Raw genomic sequence first — 15,082 nt, 5'->3', positions numbered from 1 at the left:
GAGAGTTTCAGGGAAAGCATAAGGGAACAATTGACAGGAATGGGGAAAGAAATACAGTAGAAGACGATTGGGTAGCTCTGAGGGATGAAGGAGTGAAGGCAGCAGACGATCAAGTAGGTAAAAAGACGGGGGCTAGTAGAAATCCTTGGGTAACAGAAGAATTATTGAATTTAATTGATGAAAGGAGAAAATACAAAAATGCAGTAAATGAAGCAGGCAAATAGGAATACAAACGTCTCAAAAATGAGATCGACAGGAAGTGCAAAATGGCTAAGCAGGGATGGCTAGAGGACAAATGTAAGGATGTAGAGGCGTATCTCACTAGGGGCAAGATAGATACTGCCTACAGGAAAATTAAAGAGACCTTTGGAGAAAAGAGAGCCACTTGTATGAATGTCAAGAGCTCAGATGGAAACCCAGTTCTAAGCAAAGAGGGGAAAGCAGAAAGGTGGAAGGAGTATAGAGAGGATCTATACAAGGGCGATGTACTTGAGGACAATATTATGGAAATGGAAGAGGATGTAGATGAAGATGAAATGGGAGATACGATACTGCGTGAAGAGTTTGACAGAGCACTGAAAGACCTGAGTCGAAACAAGGCCCCGGGAGTAGACAACATTCCATTAGAACTACTGATAGCGTTGGGAGAGCCAGTCCTGACAAAACTCTACTATCTGGTGAGCAAGATGTACGAGACAGGCGAAATACCCTCAGACTTCAAGAAGAATATAATAATTCCAATCCCAAAAAAAGTAGGTGTTGACAGATGTGAAAATTACAGACCTATCAGTTTAGTAAGTCAGAGCTGCAAAATACTAACGCGAATTATTTACAGACGAAAGGAAAAAAACTGGTAGAAGCCGACCTCGGGGAAGATCAGTTTGGATTCCGTAGAAATGTTGGAACACGTGAGGCAATACTAACCTTACGACTTATCTTAGAAGGAAGATTAAGGAAAGGCAAACCTACGTTTCTAGCATTTGTAGACTTAGTGAAAGCTTTTGACAATGTTGACTGGAATACTCTCTTCCAAATTCTAAAGGTGGCAGGGGTAAAATACAGGGAGCGAAAGGCTATTTACAATTTGTACAGAAACCAGATGGCAGTTATAAGAGTCGAGGGGTATGAAAGGGAAGCAGTGGTTGGGAAGAGAGTGAGACAGGGTTGTAGCCTCTCCCCAATGTTATTCAATCTGTATATTGAGAAAGCAGTAAAGGAAACAAAAGAAAAATTCGGAGTAGATATTAAAATCCAGGGAGAAGAAATAAAAACTTTGAGGTTCGCCGATGACATTGTAATTCTGTCCGAGACAGCAAAGGACTTGGAAGAGCAGTTGAACGGAATGGACAGTGTCTTGAAAGGAGGCTATAAGATGAACATCAACAAAATCAAAACGAGGATAATGGAATGTAGTCGAATTAAGTCGGGTGATGCTGAGGGAATTAGATTAGGAAATGAGACACTTAAAGGAGTAAAGGAGTTTTGCTATTTGGGGAGCAAAATAACTGATGATGGTCGAAGTAGAGAGGATATAAAACGTAGACTGGCAATGGCAAGGAAAGCGTTTCTGAAGATGAGAAATTTGTTAACATCGAGTATAGATTTAAGTGTCAGGAAGTCGTTTCTGAAAGTATTTGTATGGAGTGTAGCCATGTATGGAAGTCAAACATGGACGATAAATAATTTGGACAAGAAGAGAATAAAAGCTTTCGAAATGTGGTGCCACAGAAGAATGTTGAAGATTAGGTGGGTAGATCACGTAACTAATGAGGAGGTATTGAATAGGATTGGGGAGAAGAGACGTTTGTGGCACAACTTGACTAGAAGAAGGGATCGGTTGGTAGGACATGTCCTGAGGCATCAAAGGATCACGAAGTTACCATTGGAGGGCAGTGTGGAGGGTAGAAATCGTAGAGGGAGACCAAGAGATGAATACACTAAGCAGATTCTGAAGGCTGTAGGTTGTAGCAGGTACTGGGAGATGAAGGAGCTTGCACAGGATAGATTAGCATGGAGAGCTGCATCAAACCAGTCTCAGGACTGAAGACCACACAACAACAACGTGACATGAAGTACCAGACGGGTAATGGCAACACAACGGTATTCAAAACTCACTCGTAAAAATGACCAATTTTTTTAAGAACGTTCATTTAGGATGACAATAGAGATTAGTACCAACCAGTACAATATGCTGTTTCCTTGTTGGAACCTAGTGTTTAAGTAGGAACCTACAGAATCACCCAATCACAGTGCTGTCACGTTTCTGAAGTAGACAACACGTCAAATGTGGGTCGTCTAGTCAGTCTGCACCACATGAACTCTCCCAGAGAAATAGTGTAGGTATCCGACATGCAGCGTGACTTTTAACCTACATTATCTGGTCCCTCGTATCCGGGTATCTGTTTGTAAAGCGGAATTGACCACTAAACAGCACGAGAGGCGGATCCGCCAGTATGAAAGGAGGGGGCAGCATACTGTTATCAGTAAAGAAGCAGTAGCAGCAAAGTTGGGCCGTCAGGAAAGCTCACTGATTTCGAAAGCAGACTTCTCACCTGTCACTTGAGTAACACATCCACCAGGGACATTTCAAGCCTTCAGAAGCTGTCCAAGTCGACTGTTGGTGATTGTGAAGTGGAAACACGTAGGAACAACCACAGCTAAACAAAGACAAAACGCACGAAATCAGTGGAAGAAATCACTCGCGAATTCCCAAGCGCTATTGACACACCTGCTATACAACGTCAGTAGGTAGTTACAAAGACTAGGGTACAATGGTCGGGCAGCTCCACGTCAGACACACATTTCTGTAGACAATCCTAAGTGATGCTTGATATGATAAAAAAAAAATGCCACTGGAAAGTGAATGACTGGAAACGAGTGATCTGGAGCGATTAATCACGCTATACCCTGTGGCAATTCGACTCAAGGTTTGCGTTTAGCTAATGCCTGGGGAACGTTATCTTCCATAATGTGTAGTGCAAACAGTAGAGTACGGAGGAGGTGATGTTTTATGAAGTATGGTTTTTTTCGTCTTAGGATGAGGTCCCCTTATTGCGCTAAAGAGACCGCTAAATGCGGAATTACATAAACGCATTGTATACTGTGTACAGTAGGGGAATGGTTATGTGAAGGTGATCGACTGGATCAGCATGACAATGAAACTTGTCAAAACGCAACGTCTGTGAGGCAATAGTTTGTGGACAGTAACATGAAATGGACTGGCTTTCCCAGAGTCCCGACCTGAACCAAATAGAAGACTTTTGATATGACGTAGACTTCGCTGCAGACCACATTGTCCAACATCACTACCTTCTCTTGTTTCGGCTCTTGAGGAAGAATGGGCTGCCATTCCTAAACAGAGACTTAGACACCTCATGGAAAGAGTCCGCGGCAGTGTTCAAGCCTTCGTAAAGGTGAAGGGTGCGTACTCCCAGTATTACTGTTCTCTAAAAGATGTGCGGATACTTTTGATCAGCGAACCTTTGTGATTCACGCGATAGGAAATGAATCAAATGGCTCTGAGCACTATGGGACTTAACTTCTGAGGTCATCAGTCCCCTAGCCTTAGAACTACTTAAACCTAACTAACCTAAGGACATCACACACATCCATGCCCGAGGCAGGATTCGAACCTGCGACCGTAGCGGTCGCGCGGTTCCAGACTGTAGCGCCTAGAACCGCTCGGCCACCCTGGCCGGCTAGGAAATGAATCGCCGGTCCGAAATCTGCAGCTATACATCGAAATGCCGCGCGCGTACAAGCTAGGTAACTCTCCACCATGTTCCAATGACGCCTCTCATTGTTCGCATTTCTATCTGCCAAAGCGCTGCACTTCTTGAAATATCAAAAAGTGTTCTTATGTTTTTGTTTTGTTAAGTTTATGTAACTGTCGACCATAAATACCTGATTACGAATATTGGCTCGCTCTAATCATCCTGTTTCAAAGTGAAATAATTGTTAGTTTAAGTAAATGCAGATCTTGGGTGACAATGTATTTCAATTATTGAGTCATATATGTGCTCTTTCTGGTGTTATGATTGTGATATGGCCCTTGCTGTTCACCTGATTTACCTGCTTCACTGATTAACATCTATTAGTAGGATCGAGTACGATGCTTTACGAAGCTACACGGAATGGATCTCTTTCTTCGGAGGTCCGCTTATAGGAGAAAGTGGTGCGACGTTAATGTTTACCGTTAAAACTGGATTCGTATTCGGTAGTAGCTGTCAACTTTATGTATGATTGCTGTGGCGTTCTTAGGGCGCGGTGGTCTCGCGGTTCTAGGCGCTCAGTCCGGAACCGCGCGACTGCTACGGTCGCAGGTTCGAATCCTGCCTCGGGCATGGATGTGTGTGATGTCCTTAGGTTAGTTAGGTTTAAGTAGTTCTAAGTTCTAGGGGACTGATGACCATAGCTGTTAAGTCCCATAGTGCTCAGAGCCATTTTTTTGTGGCGTTCTTAAATCATCTCAGCGAATTTAGACATGGCTCAACAAAACTACCGTCAATTTCCTGCTTCATCGTTCCTCGTATGGTTTACCGCTAATGTCTTACGACCCATTTCCTACGAGGCGTTAAATGACTATCGTTCCATCCTTACTTAGACACTTTCTCACTGCAGGGTTGAACAGTTCTGACTGTGAACATGTTGTGCAAAAGATGAGGACAGCATCTCGTAACATCACAGGATAGAAATCGTCTACTTAAATAACAGCTCAAGACTGCGATGTATTGAATAGTTTCAGTTTAAAAAATGTAGCGTGTTTTATGGCCTGATGAAAGTCTCTCGGCTACTTCGGTGGTTCTTTGTGCCAGTTTTGCTGCTTATTTATTCATTCAATCCCTCACGATCTAGAGAGATAATCGACTCAGACTTTTCTAAGGCAGAAAAATTGGTCACGGTGTTCGGTGATCGAACCTCAATCTCAGTGTCAACAAACGTAACTCTAACAAGACTCGGAAATAGTTTTGAAATACAGGTTTTTCAGATTAACTGCTACACGGGATGTTTATAAATTAGTTATACAAAAGTAACCTTTAATACCCGCCTGGCTAGCAGTGCGGTCTAACGCGCTGCTTCCCGAGCGGGAAGGCTTGCCGGTCCCCGGTACGAATCCGCCCGGCGTATTGGTGCCGGCCAGCCTGTGGGTGGTTTTTAGGGAGGTTTTCCATCTGCCTCGGCGAATGCGGCTTGGTTCCCCTTATCCCGCCTCAGTTACACTATGTCGGCGATTGTTGCGCAAACACTGTCTCTACGTACGCATACACCATAATTACTCTACCACGCAGACATAGGGGTTACACTCGTCTGGTGTGAGACATTCCCGTGGGAAGGGGGGAGGGTGTCCACTGGGGATCGAACCGCACAATAACCCTGAGTTCGGTGTGGAGTGGCGGTGGGGTGAGTGGACTGCTGTAGCCTGTTGTGGGGTTGTGAACCACTGAGGGCTACGGCGGGGACGAAGCCTCTCCGTCGTTTCTACGTCCCCAGTTCAATACATACGTACAACCCTTAATTGTACAAAGGGTAAATAACTTACAGAAATATTTGACACTGCACCGAATGCAGTACATCTTCAAGTTTTATTCCCGCCTAACAGTGTTACTTGTCGACGTTCCCGCTAGGTGGCATGCGCAATTGAGTTACTCCAACGGTCATCGTGGAGTCGTATAACACTGCAAGGTACGCGCAGTTTTTGTTTATGATTTCATGAGTCCGAATCAGCTACCGCAGTTCAGAGATAATTCAAGACTAAATATCACGAGCCACCACCTCAACGACAAACTGTTATTAGTTGGTTCAATCGAAACTGGCTGTGTATCACATAGGACGCCGGGCCAGGATGGGCCAGCAATCTCTAATGCACAACTGAACAAGTTCGTGCAGTCTTATTCGTACCTTCATATTCCACCTAGATGAAAGGGAGGTGCCAGCTTATAACTGAATATGCCTAGTGTTACAGTGTGGAAGGTGTTACGCAAACACCTGTCATTAAAACCCTACAAACTGGAACTGTTGCAAGCTTTAAGTGAAAGTGACAAAGAAAAACGAGCTGAGTTTTTATGTAGGAATATTAAACAAAATACAGACTGAAGGTGATTTTCTTAATAAAATTGTGTTTAGTGACGAAACCATCTTCTCACCTGCGGCAAAGTGAATCGGAATAATGTTCGGATATAGGGTGAGCAGAAACCATATCGCGTAATCGGGCATGTACGGGACTTGCATAATGTAAATGTATTCTGTGCTGTGACCTGTAACAAGATTTACAATCCTAATCATCTTGTGAATGTTGTAGTTCTTCTTACTTCCGTGCTTGCTAAGAATACTGGAGAGGAATTCAGCATTGTGCAAGACACCACTGTAGTTTTATTTTCATCCAGAAATGTTTCAGCACTTTCTGTGTTATCGTCAGTGGGTTTATTTTCCTTCTGCAAAACTGTTACATATTAAGCTTTAAACAAACTTTTCGTACAAAACATCTACATTTGCAAAATGGCCGATTTTTTCAATTATTTTTTACTGCTTTGGATGCAGTACAGAGTTGAGACATGTGTCACTGAGTTAAGGCTTTCTAATTGTTTATTTACGATATGTCTCAAGTTTCTAATTTTACAGTACATATGGCAGTAAAGTGATGTATGCATTTGTTTATATACCTCACATGGAGCTATTAAATACTTGTGCTAGTAGATTTGAGACTACTATGCAGTCTATTGTTAGTCATCTGAAAACAGCGCCACCACGTAACCATCGTGAAGTTGACACATATGTCTTTAGTAGGAATGTGCCAATTTGGATTGGATGTGGTGGAACAATGTGCTGGTCACCATGATCACCTGATTTAACACCAAAAGACTTCTGTGTGTGGGGTTGCTTTAAAGACAGAATGTTCCTCCGCTTCCAGGAAACATCTAAGAGCTGCGACAAACGGATTACACAGGCAGTTGCCACTGTACATCAAGACTTGCTTCATACGATTTGGTAGAAAACTGATTGCAGTGGGACATCTGTCGTGTCACATTAGGTAGCCACACTGAAAATTTGTAAATAAAACTTGGAGATAGACTGCATTCAGTGCCGTATCAAACATTTTTGTACGTTACTTATCTTTTTCACAATTAAATGTTACTTTCGTATAATTTATAAACACTCCGTGTATCTTATTTTAGTAGTTACTCACTCACCATCCAACCATTTACAATAGACAGTTACAGCGACATCTGACAGTGCGGTGGTATTGTTAGCTGCTCGTCTCCTGCCTTGAACTAAGCGCAGCGCCATATATTCAACCCAACTCATTCCACCAGGATAATGCAACAGTAAACTTGCGACTCGTCACACAAATGGCTCTCCTCCCCTCCCTTCAATTAAGCCCCCCCTTTCATCGCCGTCTGTAACAGACTGAAACGCAGCGGTATCATCTGTCAGGACAGGACAGAGAGACAAATAGCGAGCGCTGTGTGTTAGGGTGGCTTATCACTGATGAGTCATCCCCCGTATAGCCACACTGCACGCTGCCAGAACATTCGTCGCACTAGAACGCGGACTGGTTTGGCTTCCCTCCCAAGCGCGATTTTTCCCAAGGATACAAGAGGAAATTTGTCTCTTCTTGGCTCTTTGGCATTTAGATGTCTCACTAGGTGACATACTAAAGTTTCTTTGAATTTTTCCTACACGAGGTCCTTTTATGTCAGGTTGTTTACAGATAATAGTTCCATCCCCGCCTGTCTTTTGTTTTGGTCGGTAGTTTTGGCTTTACGGCATCATCGGATCTAGTAGAAGAATATAAAATTAAAACTACTCCCGAATTTATGAAACATGAATATGCGGTAGGTTCATGTTTAATGTTTCGCAAATTCGGACATTCCTTTAATACGGCTGCTCCTGTTAGGGATATGATGATGGCCAAAACCGGTTGTCGATTCAAATAAAATAAAATGTGACTAAGACTGTGAAAACCATGATTTATTCATAATTTTCTTGTAAGGGTGTCTTAAATGCACTTTTCGTTCCAATATGAAACCACAGATAGAACATCCTACAGGATGTAAAACATGTCACAAATCAAGAATACACAATAAATGTTTACAAAGAAAAACAAAATATGTAATGTACGGTAGTAAATAACTTGTCACAAAACGTAAATATTCAATATACTGAGGTGCATATGACAGTTCTTAAGTTGTTGTCACCACGCATCATCAAATAGTAAAAGCATTTTACAGCACATATTTATAATCATCGCATTATTGCATTGAATTTCACAACTATCAGGTTGGTCAAAAAAAATGGTTCAAATGGCTCTGAGCACTATAGGAATTAACTTCTGAGGTCATCAGTCACCTAGAACTTAGAACTAATTAAACCTAACTAACCTAAGGACATCACACACATCCATGCCCGAGGCAGGATTCGAACCTGCGACCGTAGCGGTCACGCGGTGCCACACTGAAGCGCCTAGAACCGCACGGCCACACCGCCCGGCTCAGGTTGGTCAAATACTGCCATTATTTTACATTATTAGTAACATACGTAACTGAAGTTATACATCATGTGATCTGAGATACCCAAGCTACTTTTGATTTCTCACTTTCGAATTCCACTTTCCGCGATTACAGGCCAGGTAACTGTCTCAATTTTGCGTCCTACGACTACCAGGCAAACACTCATTTTCAGTTATTTAACTAAACTCTGACAATCACTCATGCAGCACTTATTTTCGATTAACTCATCTGTTTCAAGTTGTTGTCATCCTATGCTGCGATTTGAGTGTAGCTGGAACAATAAAGTCTGTGAATGAGTCTAAACTGAGTTCTGAGATGTTTATTGATTGCAATTTTACCTATCAAAATCCCGTCTCCGGCCATCCTGATTTAGGTTTTCCGTGATTTCCCTAAATCGTTTCAGGCAAATGCCGGGATGGTTCCTTTGAAAGGGCACGGCCGATTTCCTTCCCAATCCTTCCCTAACCCGAGCTTGCGCTCCGTCTCTAATGACCTCGTTGTCGACGGGACGTTAAACACTAACCACCACCACCAACACCACCACCACCACCTATCAAAATGGTTCAAATGGATCTAAGCACTATGAGACTTAACATCTGAGGTCATCAGTCCCATAGACGTAGAACTACTTAAACCTAAGTAGCCTAAGGACATCACACACATCCATGCCTGAGGCAGGATTCGAACCTGCGACCGCAGCAGCCGCGTGGTTCCGGACTGAAGCACCTAGAACCGCTCGACAACACCGGCCGGCGTTACCTATCACCAATTCTGAGTTTGCACATTAACAGTAGTTTCTTTTTTGGCATTGCACCATTATCATGCAGCCATTCAAATTCTACTCGTATGTTAATGGAAAAAGAGCTTCCTGGAAACCATGATTCGTAGAGGGGTTCAAATGGTTGCTGCTGCTGATGATGATTCATTTCGAGCAGATACAAAATAAATAAGGATAACTTAAAGGAAACAAGTAAATAGGAAATAGAAGACTGAACTAGCTGCGGAGTGCCATAATTTTGAATAGTGAAGCATACAGGGCGATTCAGTTGCCCATATGTATGGGATTTATGCAACCTGCAATGCCTTCAAAAACCATGCGTGAGTTTTTATATTCTCTCATTCGCTACACTTAAGCTATTAGTGCTACACAAATAATAAACAAGACCTTTTTGTAGGAAATTCAATGCAGTTAAATTTTGTAGGGGAGGTACACTTTCCTGGAGGCCACAGTTTCCGAATTATTCAAGAAAAACGCGTTCTTGAATAGTTCGAAAACTACGGCCTCTATTGAAAACATATCGCAGTACAAAATTTAACTACATTAGATTTCTAACAAAAAACATGATGACGATTGTAGATGAAAGGTACTCAGCATCATGGTTATCGGCACCCTGACGAAACGAAAAGTCACCATGCCAATCTCATTGGTGGCCACGAAGGCTGTCCCCACACACGGAGCAGTTTATAATGCATTGAAGTGTGCCTAACTTACCCGCCAGGGTAGCCGAGCGCGCTATCGCGCTGGCATCCTGGAGTCGGGTAGGCGCGCCAGCCCCGGATCGAATCCGCCCGGCGGATTAACGACGAGGGCCGGAGTGCCGGCCAGCCTGGATTTGGTTTTTAGGCGGTTTTCCACATCCCGCTAGGTGAATATCGGGCTGGTCCCCACGTTCCGCTTCAGTTACACACGTCGTAGACATTTGAAAACACGTTCGCACAATTTCACGATTTACACTAGACACAGACAGTTGGGGTACACTAATTCCGTCCTGGGGGGATACAGGGTGGCGGCAATAAGGGCATCCGGCCACCCCTTACCATTAACATGCCAAATCCGTTTAACCATGGCCGACCCTGCGTAACCGCGGGACAAGGCGCAAGGGATAGATAGAAGTGTGCCTAACTTCCCCGCCAATTTAGGGATGAGGCCTGACAGTTCACAAAATGTCACCACTCTTGCAACACTGGAAGTACCAGCGAGGTTGGTGTGCAGATGTTCTTCGAAACTGAGAGCTGTCTTGACATCAGTATATAAGATACACGTTGCCAAAATATGCTGAAATGAAAGTGGTACACCACAAAAACCACAGAGTGACGAATCCTCCCGCCGGAGGAGGAAGCCATATGTTAAAGGGCTATGTCTGATGCGCAATCTGGTTAGCTATACTATGTGTGTGAATTTCTAAGGGACCAAACTGCGGAGATCATCGGTCCCTAGACTTACACACTACTTAAACTAACTTACGCTAAGAACAACACACACACACCCATGCCCGAGGGAGAACTTGAACCTCCGACGGGAGGGGCCGCGCAGTCAGTGACGGCGCCTCTAATCGTGCGGCCACTCCGCGCGGCCGTCTCGTAAGCAGAACCTCCCTCCGGTGGTGAGTTTAACCTGAAGTCCGCCAAGCCTGTGTGGTCGATTTGAGCGACCACAGTTTGTTTTTTGACACTTTCAGTTATCACAGCCTCCCACTGGCGCATGATGCATCTGTTAGAAAATGAGATGACGGCGTGTGATGGGGTGGGACAGTGGTGGACAACACCAACCCGACAGCTTCCTTGGCCGCTTTGTCGCCCGTGTCGTTTCCCTGTATCCCGATGTGGCCAGGCATCCAACAAAAAATCACCACCTTGCCACGGTGTTGGAGTCGCTGGAAGGAGTGAGGAGTGATGGATGAGCTGAATCAACTTGTGTACTGGATACATTTGGTGCAGTACTTGTAAGGCACTAAGCGAGTCGGAACAGACAAGAGACATTGTTATGTCTGTGAATGCTCTCCAGTGCCAAAATAATGTCATATAACCCCACCTCATAATTTGTAAATTGTTCTGGAAGACGCATTTTGAAAACATTATCAGTAAAAACAGCGAAACAACTGAGGACATTCTCTTGATGGGATCCATCTGTTTAAACAACGATGAAACCGTGTTATGGACTCAAAATGGAAGAAAACACAGCTGTAGAAAAGGCCCTGTTCATTTTTTCTGTAGGACTAAAAGTTTGCACGTAGCGAGCGAGAGAATATGAAAGACTTGCACTTGGTAGTTGAATGTGGTGCGGGTTGCCCCACAGATAGGGGCAGCTGAATCATCCTATACATCTAGTGTTATCATAAACAATCTACGGCCATTAGCGAAGTTCAAAGTCATAAATAATGCAAAATACAAGGAAGGATTCAGGTAGATCATCACTGCGAGAATGTATGAGATTAAATACTTCGAGTGATTAATGGTGTGCATTCTAGAGTATAACCGTTTTGTTGATTCTGTGTCGCACACGATATTCCGACGACCGACCCAGTCGTCTTCTTCATGTGTTCCCAGCTGTGTTGCTATGCGTACTCCAGTAACATCACCGTTGCTCAATTCTGGGGGATGAGATAGCCAACGAGATCTTAACTAATTGAATGGTGAACCCCAAGCCGTATTTAAATTGAAACCTCCGTCACAATTTAGTAGGTAATCTGACGTCTTTACTTGGATGGACTCCTTAATTGCTCCGTCTCAGATGTTCGGCGTTTGTACCACGATACAGGCCTCGCTGTATTCTATTTCATGATTATATTCGATGCAATGCTCCGCAACAGCTGATCTGCTTAGTTGTTTTAATCAGGTGTGTCGCTAATGTTCCTTGCTCCTCTCTACTGTTTTAATAGTCTGCTCCACCTAAGATACGCTACAGTGCGGTACACACCCGGCTTTCGGAGACCTAGATCCGGTATAATCCGCTAGCGCCAACGAAGATAGAATGTCTACTTTGTAACTTTTGTGAAGAAGACGTTTTATCTGCGTTGGAGCTGGAGAAATACAGTGGATGCAATGTTTCCGGAGGAGGCTCTTTCCTGCGGCTGGGCCATAATAAGGCAGGTTTGCGATTCTGGGCTACCCTTTTTTGTTTCTGAGTCTCAACCTCCGACCAAGGCGTTGCTCATGTTGACTGCTGCGTCAAATGATTCAAATGGCTCTGAGCACTATGGGACTTAACATCTGAGGTCATCAGCCCCTAGAACTTAGAACTACTTAAACCTAATTAACCTAAGGACATCACACACATCCATGCCCGAGGCAGGATTCGAACCTGCGACGTAGCGGTCGCGCGGTTCCAGACTGAAGCGCCTAGAACCGCTCGGTCATTCCGGCCGGCGACTGCTACGTCCGCTCAGTTTGTGTGTCTGACTACCCACCCCTTCGGAACACTAGTCCTAAGTGCGGTACTTCTTCGGTGAGGCTCTCCTTATATAACAACGTTCGAGCTCTGCTGACCAGAGTTGTAAGTACGGAATTCTTTGGGACATTGGTCGATGGTCCAGAGCGACCGTTTTCAAGTTCCATTGTGAATGGAACCTGAGACATCACATATCAACTGATTTTCCAGTTTGTCTAGTTTTCGTATTTGTTCAAGCTTGTTAATAACGATCAAATTTAAAAATGCATATTCTGACGGAAGAAGTAAGCAATGTAGTCGCGTACAAATAAAACCGTGACGATGTGAGGTTGATCATAGCGGTTACGACTGAAAAGGGAGCAATCTGGAAAACATACTTAACAAAGAAACCGTTCGGCATAGGAGGTCACTATTTGGTGTAAGTGAAAAGATAGTGTTTTTATCAGGAAATGTGCAGTGAGCGGGGCTACACGTGTGGCTGAATTGTGTGTCTGTTCACGCAATGTTGTTGTTGTTGTTGTCGTCGTCCGAAATATAACTGTTAAGTAACCTATGACACAGTGGCCTGGCTCGTGTATGCATTCACGGGGTTCCGGGTTCGATTCCCGGCGCGGTCAGGGATTTTCACCCGCCTCGAGATGACTGGGTGTTTGTGTTGTCGTCATCATTTCATCTTCATTCATGAAAGTAGCGATATTGGGCTGAGCAAAGGTCGGTAATTTGCATGGGCGCTGATAACCGCGCAGTTTAGCGCCCCACAAACCAAACATCATCATCATCGTATTTGCATTCCTACAATCCACGGTAGTTGTCCGCGATGCACGTTTTCCATAGGTTATTGCTTACAATAGCTAATTCCGTTGCCGGCAGTTCTCCTCAAATACTAATACTTGACACGTATTGCTACTCACTAAAATGTGATTTTTCATTTGTAAACTGCCCTCAGCACTGAAACGATTGTTCCTTTGGCATATGTCTTTGCATTATTGTGAAAGACAAATCTATAGTCTCTGCTGAGATATATCTGTTTCAAAGCTTGGGCATATGAATGAAATAATAAACTGCCAGCAACATAACTCTCTCTTCTAAGTACGTATAACTACAGACCGTGACAAAAATCAAGCACCTAGAAGATATGGTCGATTGTCATTGTAAATGATTAGAGTTTCTATTATCGGTGACAGAAAGGCCACCAGAGTGTATTAGTGTCCTTCGTGTTTAGTGTTGTTACCAGGCCTGGTAGGTATTGTGAGAGATGTGAAGGGCATCATGTTAAGTGCCCACTGTGGAGGACACGGAGATGCTGCGTACTCGTGTGAGACAGCTTTATCAGCACAATTTGGAAGGAGCCTCACTGAGGGTCACCGTTGGATAGTTTGGTCGAATCATGCAATATCCAGATTTTCTGATTCTAAGAAGTATAACAGAAGTATGACCTGTTCACCTACTTTCGAAATTGATGATAATGAGACTGATTGGCCTGAAATTTTGGGAATGCTATCGTCTTTGGCTGATTCTGCCACAGCAGTAACCTTGCTGCATCCACTGGCTAGGAAAATGTCTTACTTTTAACACTGAATTAAAGATGATGGATAACTATTCGGGTACTGGGAGGCAAGTTTCGTAACACCATTTTGCTTATTGCATCAATACCTGAGGCTTTACTTGATTTTAGATTTCCCGCAGATTAGTGGAATCGACGCGATCATTATCTCCATCGATGTAGTAGGTGATAGTATTTTTAACAGTAACGATGTTGCAGGGATCGAAGAACGCAGAATTTGGAAAAAAGTTATTGCAGGTTTTTTTTTTTGCCAAAGCCTGAGCCTTTTCTCTTGGTGAAGCAGCCACAGTATGTCTGTCATGTAGACGTGGAGCAACGAACGACATACAAAGTATCCTCAGAGTAACATTCCGGGCAGAATTTGAACCTGGGTTTGTCAGTTTAAGTCTGTAGTGCCATCTGTCATTTTCGTGTCGCTTTATCTTTTCGCTGAGATCTCTAGTAAGCCTATTTAATTCCGCGCTTACTGTTGTATACGTAGTTCTTAGTTTTCTTTAAACGGTGAAACTCAGGAAAGTAACTGATGCGCCGGAGGGAGGGGGGGGGGGAGGGGTAAAGAACAGAGGTTAGCTGGTGTGACCAAAAGATCGGTTCCAGGCCTTCGACAGTCTGCATACAGGTGACAACATCAATCTTAAGTTTCCAGTCGTTGCCTGTATAGTTCCCAGTTAATATTCGCGTGTGGCTAAATTATCTCTCTGTCCGTCGATGTATGCCCAACGGATACCATTTATGGGTTATGATCAGAATTTAGGGAACAAAGAATATTAACATTTATAAGGGCCGGCACATTTTTGTAGAGGACGACATCCAGGATGTCCGGTAAGAACTCAGTATTTGTGG

This window comes from Schistocerca nitens, chromosome 2, assembly GCF_023898315.1.
Source record: "Schistocerca nitens isolate TAMUIC-IGC-003100 chromosome 2, iqSchNite1.1, whole genome shotgun sequence".
In the NCBI taxonomy this organism is placed as follows: domain Eukaryota; kingdom Metazoa; phylum Arthropoda; class Insecta; order Orthoptera; family Acrididae; genus Schistocerca; species Schistocerca nitens.
This window is presented reverse-complemented; position numbering follows the sequence as displayed.